The following is a 14184-nucleotide window of genomic DNA, read 5'->3' as shown; positions in this document are numbered from 1 at the left end:
CAAGGTATCAAGGAACAAACAACAATACATAATACTTCAGTAAAGCTCACAGTGACAAGTTGACGAAATATCTCAATGGAAATGTCTCACCAGCAATCACAAGACAGAACCTACAGACCTCACTCAATAACGACACAATTACAACCACAAGATCCCATATCCTCATGCCTGCAACCAAAAATGTACCAATAAAATAATCTTAATCTTCATAGGAAGAGATCTGAATCAAACCTGACTGATCGTTATCCAATATCACAACAATGTTTCCATGCACACAATCCACACTTCCACCTGTCGGTCCGCCTGATGTTGAGTCCAACTTTTTGTATTACCATACGAAGGATTAGCAAACATTACAAAGTCAATGCTGTTTAATCCTACTTGTCGTAAAGTCCTTGAGTAAACCCACCTACAGCTCACCACTCAAGCCATGGGACAACACTTGGAAAACTAGCTGGAAATAATTATATTAGCATTACCATAAAACATCTAATATTGGTCCCAGCAGGGGTGAGCGAGTCTGGACAAGAAACTTCCTATTTCATGACACAAAGGGAAATATTCTTTGATTAAAATAGAGGTTATTATCTGACATGTTCATGAATAATGTAGTTGGTCAGTATAAAGAAAACAGAATCTGATTCTGAAATTAAATCTGACTTTTTAATTAAATTGGAACAAACAAACTAGATTAAGAAATGGAGATTTGTAAGGAAAAGTTTTAGCCGGAATGTATTGATTGTTTGAGACAGAATACAATGAGTGTGTGGTTTAAGCTGCTGTATACTGACAATATCTCGTCTACTGGACACTAGAAATAGGGTCCACATAGACTACCCGGGTGGGGAATGGAACCCTGGTCTTCAGTGTGATGAGCAACTCAAGTGTATCTGAATGGTGGAAGTAAAATAAACTTGATTACATGGGCATGTGAGTGAGCCCAGGGGTAGATGAATTACTGGACTAGTGGTAGAAAGATTCCTGGCATAGTGGTAGATGAAGTAGTGGCCCAGGGGTAGATGGATTACTGGACTAGTGGTAGAGAGATTACTGGCATAGTGGTAGATGGAGTAGTGGCCCAGGGGTAGATGAATTACTGGACTAGTGGTAGAGAGATTCCTGGCATAGTGGTAGATGGAGTAGTGGCCCAGGGGTAGATGAATTACTGGACTAGTGGTAGAAAGATTCCTGGCATAGTGGTAGATGGAGTAGTGGCCCAAAGGTAGATCAATTACTTGGCCCAGTGGCAAAGTGATTACTTGCACAGAAGGAGAGGGATTACTGGCTTAGTGATAGAGTGATTATTGGCCCATTAGTAGAGTGATTATTAGCCCAGAGGTAGAGTGACTACTGGCCCTGGTAGAGGGATAGAGAGAGCACTGTGGAAGTGTTTACGGTGTATAGTATTGAGGACATGCAGTGGGACAACTCACTGCCTCTATACAAATCACCAATTGAAATAGAACTTCCATGGCAGGTGACAGGGGTGAAACTTAAATTGTGATTGAATTCTTTACTCTGTAACACAAGATGTGTGTTTTCATGCAGCATTGATTCTGTTTACACTGACAACCAAAAAATCACTGGGTCGTGTTTTGGAGACATGTTCATGATACACAGACTTTGTATTAACCTGTTTCCCTGGTAGTAGGAACAAAAATGATTACCCTCAGCTATGCCATCTACATTTGAGTGAGTGAGTGAGTTTGGTTTACGTTGTTTTTAGGAATATCATGGCGGGGGACAACAGAAATGGGCTTCACACACTGTACCCATGTGGGGAATCGAACCCTGGTCTTCGGCGTGATGAGCGAACCACTTTAACCACTGGGCTAGCCCACTTCCCATCTACATTTGACAGCGAGTTAAGAAAGAAAGTTGTTTTCACTGCAGTTTGGAATCAAACCAAATATTCTCACTGAAGCAAGCAAGCACACCAACCACTGGGCTACCCTCACTCTTGCTGCAGTCAATGAGTTTATGCTGTAAACAGGAATATTCAAGCTATTGAAGGTCCAGGGCTACCAGTGATCGATAGAATCAGCACCATTAAGTTATTATTACTTGGTTTAAAAAAATATACTTTTTTTCAACAGATGGGGACAGTGGATAATCAAATAATACAATACAAAACAATATTTTTAAAATGTAATTTTTCAATGAATGGAATAGTTTCGAAAACGAAATTAAAACATGTAACTGGACCAAAATTTAAACATGAGGTAGGGCAGAGAATATGATTCAAATCACGAAGAATTGGTAACAAATTTAGAAGCTGAAGTATTATTCAGTGTATTCATTGAAACAATAACAAAATATATTCTTTGACATGTTTTGACATTTATCATGACAATGACAATGACCACGTTATGGTCAAAATATATGTCTTGGGTATGATCCTGCCCAGCTTTGATATATTCCATTTTGCCTATTTAGATTTGACAAATAACACCCAAATTCAAGCAAAACACTCCTTTTTACAAAATAATTAACATTCGATTCTTGTCAACATGAATAACAAATTAAATTCATTAAAAATTTAAATTCACCAAATACACGAATGAACAGCCCTGATACATGTTTGCAGATATCATACAAATCTTTGCAAAAGCACCCAGTTGATCTGTGAGAATAACACAAGATAACACTTTGGGTGAATGGATACATCTGTATACAACAATTTGTGTTAAAAAGTGTAAAGATTAACACACATGCAGAATAATAATAAGTACACGCGGAAACATACAGGGTTCATAAGAATATAGGGGGGGCAGAGGTGGCTTCATTGTCTCAGTCATCGCTATTCGTTGTGGTGAGTTGCCTCCCTTAGACACGCTAGATATGTGACACTGAGTTGTTTGAATCCCGGTTTGACCAGATTATGGTTCTAGCTTCATTAGCACCACACATCTGTGACTTTCATTAAAGTTGTAAACATCTGACACCTGCATTACAAGGGCTGGATAGAGAGATTAATAATCGGAAATATCGTTGATGGGAAGAACTATAAAGGATTATCAACTGACTGACTGAGTTTGGTTTTACGCCGTTTTTAGCAATATTCCAGCAACATCAAGGCGGGGAACACCAGAAATGGGATTCACACATTGTACCCATGTGGGGATTCGAACCCGGGTCTTCGGCATGATGAGCCCACGATTAAACCACTAGGCTACCCCACCACCCCCAAATGATTATCAAACTTATATAAAGGATTATATGGAAATTTTGCCATTGTTATTGTACATGAATATTGTGATGAAATAGAGTGTTAATTTACTCACACAATACACAAAGCTACGTCTTTATTCATGCACTCATTCTAAACTATGTTCAAGCAGTGTTTTGTAATATGTCATATCTGCGATTACACTTTCTTAGTACAGTACAAAATCTGAGTACTTTTCTTGGGTTGAGTCCCATCCGAGATTCAAACCACACCTTCAGGCACCTAATCACCAGCACACAAAGTCAGACGTCTAATCCGCTCAGCAAATGCGGCTACCACAAAAAAAATCAAAATGGAGTTCAGATAACTGGTAGTCCAGACCATGAAGTACCCCTCTGATAAGTGTAAATTGCCACTGTTCTCACGGGGAAAGCTATGAATACACAATGCCAATTGGTAAGTGGTCATATGTTACATTTGGGATTACACTTTCTTAGTAAAGTACTAGAATCTGAACAGATACATACAGGATTGATTCAGCAGCCAAGAAATCAAGGCTCACTGACCATGATAAACCACCAGAGATGCCAACCCCAAAGTGTTGCAAACAGTAGTTTCAAGGATCGAAATTAGTAGTTTGACCATAAAATTAGTAATCAACCAAATACTTACAATCATGATGGATTCTGAGAAAGATAATATGACACTAATCAAGAGTGAAGTTTCAATTTCACATACCTCCAACACCAGATTTCCAAATTATCAGCATTAAATTCCTTCTTGTCATCTCTTTTTGGCAAAAATGTATATTAATTGACGAATATATATATTTTTGTCTACATATCCGAATTTTAATGAATTTTCTTCAAATTTCATAGAATTTCTAGTGCAATCGTATTGGCGTAGTTTGAGGCTAAAATTTGTAGCAATTACGATTACATCGTAGTGGTTTGCATCACTTGAATAAAACATACTTCTGTAATAAAAACTAATTTCAAACATAGGAATATAGTTAAAAGTAAACCCCAGAATAAAAAAAGTACCTACAGTTCTGTGTGTGAGTGAGAATGGTGTTGTGCTGCTTTTAGCAATATTCCAGCAATATCATGGCGGGGTACACAAGGAATGGGCTTCACACATTGTACCCATGTGGGGAATCGAACCCTTCGGTGTGACGAGTGAACGCTTTAACCACTAAGTTACCCAACCACCCTTTAAGCACTGTGAAATTCCATGCAGTATTCAAGATAAATCACAGCATGATGTATAATTGATTAAGCCCAATAAGCCCCATCTGACAGGAGACCATCGTAACTCACTCAAGTAAAACATATTTGGGTAGCAGTGAGGACCCAATGCCTTTTCATCCAATCTTACAATAGCAGCGAATCTGACAAGTGAGGATATGGCATATAAAACACTTAGCATAAGATTCAGGCTATTGTGTGGCCAGTCACACCCTATTACATGTCAATAACACTGCATAGCCTGTTGTTTCCAAGAGAATTCACACCTAAGTGAAAAATCTATTTTATGTAGTTTCTTTTGTTGTGTGTGAATATTGCCGTAAAGGGCAAAGTTTGGAGGAAATTAGTCTTTGGAATGAGATGTGACTAGCTGGGGGTCTATATTTGCCTCTTAGTTGTGTTAATGGGAGAATGTGTATGTTAAGGATCAATACGGGTTGTGAGTGAGTGAGTGAGTGAGTGAGTGAGTGAGTGAGTGAGTGATTGTGTGTGAGTGAGTAAGTTTGTTTTAATGCTGCTTTGTGCATATTCCAGTTATATCCATCCTCAATAATCTCCAGGGTATACGTTACGATAACTCTCCACTATACCCTGGATGCATCTACGGCTCGGCCCGATGATTTTATTACCTTCCTTGGCTGGCTTTTTATCCAATCAGGTGTCTACGCTGGGAAGTTGAGCGTACAAATCACAACTCACTTTAGCTTTTTAAATTATCTAACCGATTAAACTTGTCAACACAATAATATTTTATTGCAGATACTCCGAAAAAGCAGTTCTTGCATATATATTTTTAAGGTTTCAGACCTGTCTATTTGTCTGTATGTTTTCCCCCCAAATCTGAGTCACACTGCGAACAAACTTTGGTGGCTGCGACAGCTATTTTTGTTGACACTGGCAAGCTCGGTTGTGACGGTGGCTTATCTGATTTGCTACTGTGAGAAGGGAGGTAATAAAATCATTGGGCCAAGCCATAGATGCATCCAGGGTATAGTGGAGAGTTATCGTAACGTATACCCTGGAGATTATCGAGGATGAGTTATATCAAGTCGTGTAAAGTTAATGGGGTTGGAAAGCAGGAAGTGATGTATAGGGCTGGCTATCAATATATAGCACAGAGATAGATTATCATTAACTGAATATCGATTGATTATCAAGAAATATCTTAGAAGTAACTTTGAGCAAAAATGCCAAATATTTCAGAAAGAAACTAGAAAATTGTTTTACTCATAAAAACAGATGTCTCCCCCTTCCCCCAATTCAACATTGAGCCAAATATTTCAGAAAGAAACTAGAAAATTGTTTTAATCGTAAAAACAGATGTCCCTTCCCCCAATTCAACGTTGAGACCTCAAACAATTCATTTGATTCCTTCAATTTCAAATCTCTAAGTATGAAAATACATATTATTGATAGTATGTTATTATGTTTGTAAAGTCTTCATTTAATATGTTTATATTCAATTGAACTTAATTACTTATCAACAAATCAACAACTCCACAGTTATATTTTACAACACATTCAGAATTCTGAATGATTCTATTTCTAATGCATGCATGAATCTGTTGTTTTTCAGTCACAGAGTTGTCTCTAGTCAATAATATTTTTAAAGAAATGCTGAAATCAAAATCAAATTTTATCACATTCAGTTATGGATGTAACTTTTTCAATGGAACACAAACCCTACCCTTCAAAAAGACCATGTCCAAATTTGTTGCCATTGAAACAGAAAAAATATATAATTGAAAGAAAAGTTCAAACCCCCAAAAGGCACATCTACATGATATGGAGAGGCAGTATAGCAAATTTGGTGAAGATGGGTCAAGTAGTTTCAGAATTATGCTCTGGAAATGAACTTTACCCTTCAAAAAGACAAAGTCCAAATTGTTGCCATGAAGATGGGTCAAGTAGTTTCAGAATTATGCTCTGGAAATGAACTTTACCCTTCAAAAAGACAAAGTCCAAATTGTTGCCATGAAAAAGATAACATTGAAAACAAACCTCAACCCAAAAGGTACATCTACATGATATGGAGAGGCAGTATACCAGATTTGGTGAAGATTGTTCGAGTAGTTTTAGAGTTATGATCCGGAAACAATGGGAACGTTGATGCCAACACTGACGCCGACGCCGATGGAAACTCAACCAAAAACAATATGTCTCCTGACACTTCGGGGGGAGACATAATCACCATATTTCACATCACTGGTGACATGTTTATGCATGGATTACTTACAAAACACTATGAAGACACAATGCCATCTCTACACTATATATCGATATAGCCAGCCCTATGCGTCACTTCCTGCTTCCCAAGCCCATTAATATGTGTTATTATGCATAACAGTCATATGACTCATCCCACCAGGTACCCACTTTCTGCTGGGTGAACTGAGGCAATGGTAGAAACATTATTGATAATCTATTGGTATTATTCCTACGTGAAAACAAGGACCCTCGTCGGCCAATCTGTCCTGGAACTGCAAGATGGGACATTCCATGTTTGTGTTTGTCCGAGGCTGGCATCAACGAGTGTCTCCTCAATCCACCAGGGGTCACTGTGCTGTGTTTTACCAACAGTGTGCTGACTGCTGATTGGCTGAACTGAACAGACATGCTGCGCTTCGAATTGGCAGCCATCTTGGATTTGTAGAATTTAGATGAAATTCACACAAGCTGCTTCTTCTTTATGTAATGTTTCACAGAAATAATATCCACATCCCTGAACAAATATTTGAAACTTGGTTCCCTCCTGCTGTCAATCTTCAGTCAATGAAACAGGAAATCCATGCACACTGTCCTACAGTCAGGTTAATAAATATTGATGAATGAAACAGCATCAACAGATCCAAAAATTATTGTTTCCATGGAAACAAAGGTAACATGAGGAAGGAAGTGCAGTTAGAACTCTTCTGTGCAGGAAATCAGGAAACACATCTCAACATATTTTGGTAACAGATCCACTGTCATCTATAATGGCTGTGTTTGAGCGGACAAACAAAGCTGACAGAGGATTCAAAACTACATGACACTGTGATACATTCCTATACTCCTTAACATTGAATCCATGAAGAGAATGTCTATCCTATAATGTTACAGTCCTGTATTTTCCAAATCAATCATATACTGCATAAAATATTCAAACATGATTTATATACCTGGGGGATAGTGATTGGTAAATTGTCTGCTGTTCATTTCAGTGGAAAATGCATTGTGAACTGATTAAATGACGAAAACTGGAGACTGTTGAGAAGGTGTGATTAAATGCCAACACACAGAACAGCAGGAGATATATTAGATTACTAAATTAGCTGCATTGCAAACTGTTAAATTCACAAAAAGTTGGAGATACTTGAATGGGATTCAGCAGGAGGCAAAACATAAAAATAAATCCCTTCAAACAGTTGCTGGACTATCAAAACTGTTGTTTTTTCAGTGCAAGTGTTATATTATGTCTGGTTCAAACTTCATTTCCTTGGCCTCACATAGTCTGACATCAAAATTCCAGATTCCTGAAAATGTCTGTGGACAGTTTAAAACAGGCATTTGGTGGTTCAACCTTTCAACACCATCACCATTCTGTTACAAACTGAATTCCTGGCATTAACAATTGTCTAAGAACTATACCGCCAATTCCACAAGAATCTCACTGAAGAATCCAACATGTGCTTGTACATTTCAGTGTTTACGTTTCCCAAACATCTTCAAGTACAGGTCCAAATTGCGGTTTATAGTCCAAACAGATCTTCAAGAATCACCAGCTACTTGTCATTCCTAAAGGACTCCAAAACACGCAGCTGCCAGTGCAGGCTGAATCTTTGGACACATTTAAATCGTCTCCTCATTACTACTTTCTATGTTCTTCACATAGTATTGTGTTATTAGTACCTGGATGTGGCTATATAAATACCCACATTATTATTATTATTATGTTACAGTTGAAGCTATCATGTCACCACTCTAATGTCCAGTTCCTGTTCAGTCAGTGTTGACCCAGAGCAACTCTAACCTTCCATTTCCTTTCAACATGTTATAGTTGAGACTGTTCATTTTCTTGATTTATTCATAATTGTGTACACTGTTGATTTCACTAACTTAAGAACTTCTCATATAATTCCCATATAAGTCTTATAATGTCCATATAATTCTCATGTAATTCCAAATTGCTCAAACTCTTCAGTTTCACTGGCAAATCTCAGATGGTTCCCAGTACATACTGGTGATTTCCCACAATTCTGACTTTCTCATTCACTTCAGTACAGACACTGTCACCATCAGTGAATGGTTCAAACTATCGCCTTTGGTTAACAACGATCTCCTTCCATTGATTCCTCAACCTATCTCCATAAACATACCTCTGTTGACTTCTTCACAATTACCTTTAAAATTCTTCTGAACACAAGTCTCACTAAAACGCCAGAAGATGCTTTCACACGGTTACTCTAAAACCTTTTCAAACCGCTTTAACTGTTCTGGTCTGAAATGACGGATTCCTGGAAAAGTCTCCAATGGGTTCAAATAGGTGTTAATAGGAGTTAATGTCTCCACATGTTGCCATAAATACCAGGTTTGTAAGAGTTGACAATGATCTTACCACCATACCACTGATTTATCAGAAAATCTCATCGCTCCCTTAAAAATCCTTCTGGAAGGGTTCTGTTGACCACTCAAATTTCTTGGTTCCAAACAATCTCAGAACGATCCTCACACCTTAGAAAGGATTATCACATCCACAAATTTTCTTCTTCTGAGTTCTGTTGACAACAATCTCCGAAATATACCACAGACTTCTTAAAAAGTCTCACCATATCCAATATATTGTTCTCCTGAGTTCTATTGACCACGCCACTTTCCTGGATTGACGACAATCTCAGAAAAATACCACTGACACCTTTGAATGGATTATCACATCCACAAATATTCTTCTACAGAGTTCTGTTCACCAAATTCACATTCCTGGATTGACAACAATCTCAGAAATACACAACTGACTTCTCAGAAACTTTCACCACATTCCATTCATCATTCTGTGGAGCTCTGTTGAAGACTTCACTTCCCTGGATTGACCAAAATCTCAGAACCAGATCCTGAATTTTCAGAAAGTCTCACCACATCCCATATATCATTCTGTGGAGTTCTGCTGACCACATCACTTTCCTGGATTGACAAAAATCTCAGAACCAGACCACAGCTGTCTTCTCAGAAAGTCTCACCACATCCCATATATCATTCTGTGGAGTTCTGTTAAAGACCACATCACTTTCCTGGATTGACAAAAATCTCAGAACCAGACCACTGACTTCTCAGAAATTTCACCACATCCCACATAACATTCTGTGGAGCTCTGTTGAAGCAGAAACCATATACCGATATGGTCTCTGGTTGAAGACTTCACTTTCCTGGATTGACAAAAGTCTCAGAACCAGCCACTGACCTTCCAGCAGGTTCACATTCGAACACATCCACACCCCCTGTTACCCTACCCTACACCCCAGCAATGTCCAACCTTCATTTCCTGGTGTTAATATTGGCTATAGACATAACACAGCCAGTCTCTCCCGACAGCACAAAGAGTTGTCCAATATGTCTATCAGCAGGAATTACCATTAATTGACTGACACACACCTCTCAGTTCACTTTAATGAAAGCCAGACAATGCAGTGAGCTCATAAAACCCTCAGGTTGGTTCCGAATGCCAGACCTGCTCAATCATCTGGACAACACTAACAGCAACTCACTGAAGTGGTCTAAAGGTTAAAGAATCAAATATTGTTTTGGGATAACCATGGCATTACGTGTCTGTACATATCTAAGTGGCCAGCAGGCTGTAATAAAATGGTAGATTTTTATCCTAGACAATTATGTTCATTATCTTGTTTCCTTTGTTACACAGTGTATGAAATAAACCCAAAACACAGCCAGACATTAGGGCTGGTAACTTCAAAATGTTACCAACCCAAAATGGATATAACCAGATCAGACAATCCAAAGAAAATAACTCAGTTTTTAGTTACGATGAATAATTTACTGAACCATATTGTTAAGGTACAGCTCTATGCATTGATAGGTGTCACATGTCAGTGATATTGAATCGTAAGCACTGTGCTTCGAGTTAGCAGAACTTCACGCATTGATAGATGTTGTTGTTTCAGTGATAATATATGTCAACACAGTGTTTTGAGATAATTGTCAACTAATGTCAAGTCTAAATGTAATGTTCAATTTTAAAAATACATTTACTCAGATGTATGGAACATGTTATCTAAAATTTTGAGCAGACCATCGGCCTGGCTAGCTGTAAATTTAGACCGTCTGTCAGAAATCTAGCCTGGCTCGGGTGGTCGGACGGGTTGCTGAAGACCAATTTTAACCAGAATCTTCAGTAGTGAGTGAGTGAGTGAGTGAGTGAGGTGAGTGAGTGAGTGAGTGAGTGAGTGAGTGAGTGAGTGGTGAGTGGTGAGTGAGTGGAGGAGTGAGGTGAGTGAGTGAGTGAGTGAGTGAGTGGTGGAGTGAGTGAGTGAGTGAGTGAGGAGTGAGTGGTGGAGTGAGGGTGAGTGAGTGAGTGAGTGAGTGAGTGAGTGAGTGAGTGAGTGAGTGAGTGAGTGAGTGAGTGAGTGAGTGAGTGAGTGAGTGAGTGAGTGAGTGAGTGAGTGAGTGAGTGAGTGAGTGAGTGAGTGAGTGAGTGAGTGAGTGAGTGAGTGAGTGAGTGAGTGAGAGCAATATTTCAGCCATATCGTGACGAGAATAATCATTTATCACACTTAAGATGATTAAAATTAGAAATTCAAAAATCTGTTGACATTGAACAGTAAAAATACTAGAGACATCTTGTACTTCCATGAAGGGAATGACAACTTTTCACTCCATTAAAGAAGGAAGAATCCATATTGACATCCTAGTGGGTGGTCTGTCTCAACAGCAATACTAATGTCACCTCTACAATATAATATTTGACTGACTGGGCAAAGTGGCAATAAAGATTTAGTATGACCATTTAGGAATAGACGCTAACATTTCAGGTACAGTGGGGTGTTGTTTATTTTCTCGTGTTGAAGTCTGTTTTTATGGTGAATTAACTTTTTAGCCCATAAAGATTTATCTCTAAGTCTAACGTTGCTGAAGAGGAAAATGAAGAACAATGAAGACAAATGGACAGTCATTAGTTTCAGATGAATGAATGAATGAATTTGTTAGATGGTATAATCCGTCATGTCGTTTCAACCAGGATATTTTTGAATGAATGAATGAATTTGTTAAATCATAAATGGTATAAATCATACCATTTGCTCAAGGGTGTTTTTGAATGAATGAATGAATGAATGAATGAATGAATTTGTTAAATGGTATAAATCATGAATGAATGAATGAATTTTGAATGAAATGAATGAATGAATGAATTTTGTTAGGTATGGCATAAACCATATCATTTCCACAAGGGTGTTTTCGAATGAATGAATGAATGAATTTGGTAAATCATAAATGGTATAAATCATACCAGTTTCACAAGGGTGATTTTGAATGAATGAATGAATTTTTAGGCAGTATAATAATCTATGATGTGGTTTCCACAAAGGCATTTTTGCAAGAGACAGGCTATGTTGTCAACCCTTGTTTAAACCAAACAGATTTTGTTTTTTGATATGAAAAAATTAACATATTTCTTTTTAATAATATTTCCCACATGGTGCTCTAGTGTAACATGGGTCCTGGTGTCCTTCAACTTGTTCAACCCCCTGAACCCCACTTGGCTCCGCCAATGCAAAACATTAACTTCAAAGTGGTCTTTAGACATTGTCAAAAGGGGAGGGTTCGAACCTCCCTGAAAATATGTTTTTCATATTTAGTTTCCAGTGCAGCCCCTAAGATCACTGGGTTATGGTCTATATTGTAAAAGATACAATGTTACATATGTAGCAGGATTCTGGGTACTGGGATTCGAACCACAGACCTTCTTATCCAAAGTTGGATGCCTTGTCCACATGACCAAGAGGTTATCTATGTCAGCTTGCTTTTAGAAATATTCCAGCAATATAATGACGGGGGACACCAGAAATGGGCTGCACACATTGTGCCCACGTGAGGAATCGAACCCGGGTGTTCAGCGTGACGAGTGAACGCCTTAACTATTAGGTTACCCTACCGCCCTTCAAACGTAAAGAACATTTGGGTTTGTTTTATCTGTTTACAGCACATTTATGAATATTCCAGCAACAGTTAGTAAATTATTGAGTCTGGACCAGACCAACCAGTGACTAACATCATGAGCACCGATTTATGCAACAGGGATATGATAACATGCATCACTCAAGTCAACGAGCCTGAGGTGAGGTGAGGTGAAATTTGGTTTAACGTCGAGCTTGAGAATATTTCGCTCATATGACAACATGAATGCGTGTGTATGTGTGGCTGCTTGTACTAGCCCAGACTGAAGCTGGTTTTATAGTGCTAGCCCACTGAGATACCATGCCACAGTGAAGCATGAATACCCCACTCAGACACATTATACTGACTCCGAGCGTCGACCAGTCCTTGTTCTACCCATTAATGCCGAGCGCCAGGCAGGGACCAACAAGTACCATATTTTAACGTTTTTTGGTATGACACGGTCGGGGATCAACGAGCCTCAACAACCAATACAGTAAGTTGCATACTGTAAGAACAGCATGGGTTTCTGAAGACAGATTCTGAACACAGGGTTTTACGTGACTCACAAATTTGTGTCCAGTATGCACAAATGTAGAGAATGGAGGCAGAACAAAAATTCACTGAGGGACCCACAACATTGTTCACTGTACCCACAACACATCTATGACTCGGCTAAGTGTTTGGTTGTTTCTTTCAGAGCAGTTACGTGCATCATTTCACCCATCAGTCCACATGATCGATGATTCATTCCAGGCTCTACAGAAATGATCAAAACATACAGTTCCCTACACCATTACCTTCACAGGACCCTCATATTGCCTGCAAGGATGCTTAAAACTAATAATTAGGGGTCCCCGGGAACCCCATGTTTGTGAATCATGGTAAAACCTTGTAAATAGGGCTGGGATGGAGCCAGATATTCTACCCGGGTACCCAACCCTCTATTACCCTACTCTACCCGGATACCTGTTATGTTAATTCCTGACATCAAATTTGGAAGAAATGTCAATATATTTTTCAGCTCGGAGGCTAAAATATTGAGTTTTTCAATATCTTACACATATATTATATCAAAAAGAGGTAACTGTAATCATGTCTAAATCTTCAAAGATTTCAACCTTCAACCTTTTCATCATGAAAGAATAACGTATTGCATTGTTTAATCTATTAGTCACATGATAATAATAACGGGTCAGGGTATTGAGACGGGTACCCGGGTCCAACTCATTACCCACCCGTCCAAGCCCTACCTGTAAACCACATTTCATTTGGTAGCTTTCATTTAACCCACAGGGGACAAAATTATTCAAATGGAAACAGTGATTAGCCTTAATACCTACTTATGGCTGTGATTGTGTGACAGGATCCCTTCAGTTTTAGTCGGGTCGACTTTCTCTTGGATGTGACACTGCCAGGACTTTCTCCATCAGGGGGAAACGCCCCTTCACTCCGCTTTCTCCGCACAGATTTTTTCTCCTGATTACTAGCTTCAGATGGCACAGATTTAGATCGTGTAAATGTTTTACGATAGTTTACAGATGACGACATCTTGAGCAGTTCTTTTCAAATAACTCATCAAATGATTAAATGATTTAAGTCTTTATATGGTCATTTTGGAAAACA

The 14184-nt window shown here is 38.6% G+C and overlaps 1 protein-coding gene across 4 annotated transcripts in view; it reads right to left on the bottom strand.

The window, feature by feature from the left end:
• The window catches only part of LOC124288292 (MYCBP-associated protein-like), an 83270-nt gene that overhangs the window by 57925 nt on the left and 11161 nt on the right, over positions 1-14184 (bottom strand). For 2 of the 4 annotated variants that reach the window (XM_046724806.1, XM_046724807.1), the window contains exon 1: positions 232-423. The exons of 1 other annotated variant lie outside the window; for it this stretch is intronic. The gene's annotated coding sequence lies outside the window, so the exon portion shown is untranslated. Of the gene's footprint in view, positions 1-231; positions 445-14184 lie in introns of those variants that run through there. One more of the 4 variants, XM_046724808.1, reaches the window with a different exon arrangement.

This window comes from Haliotis rubra, unplaced genomic scaffold (assembly GCF_003918875.1).
Source record: "Haliotis rubra isolate DU_JTF1 unplaced genomic scaffold, ASM391887v1 Scf414, whole genome shotgun sequence".
In the NCBI taxonomy this organism is placed as follows: domain Eukaryota; kingdom Metazoa; phylum Mollusca; class Gastropoda; order Lepetellida; family Haliotidae; genus Haliotis; species Haliotis rubra.
The sequence above is the reverse complement of the archived record's forward strand: the minus strand, read 5'-3'. Positions and strand labels throughout refer to the sequence as shown.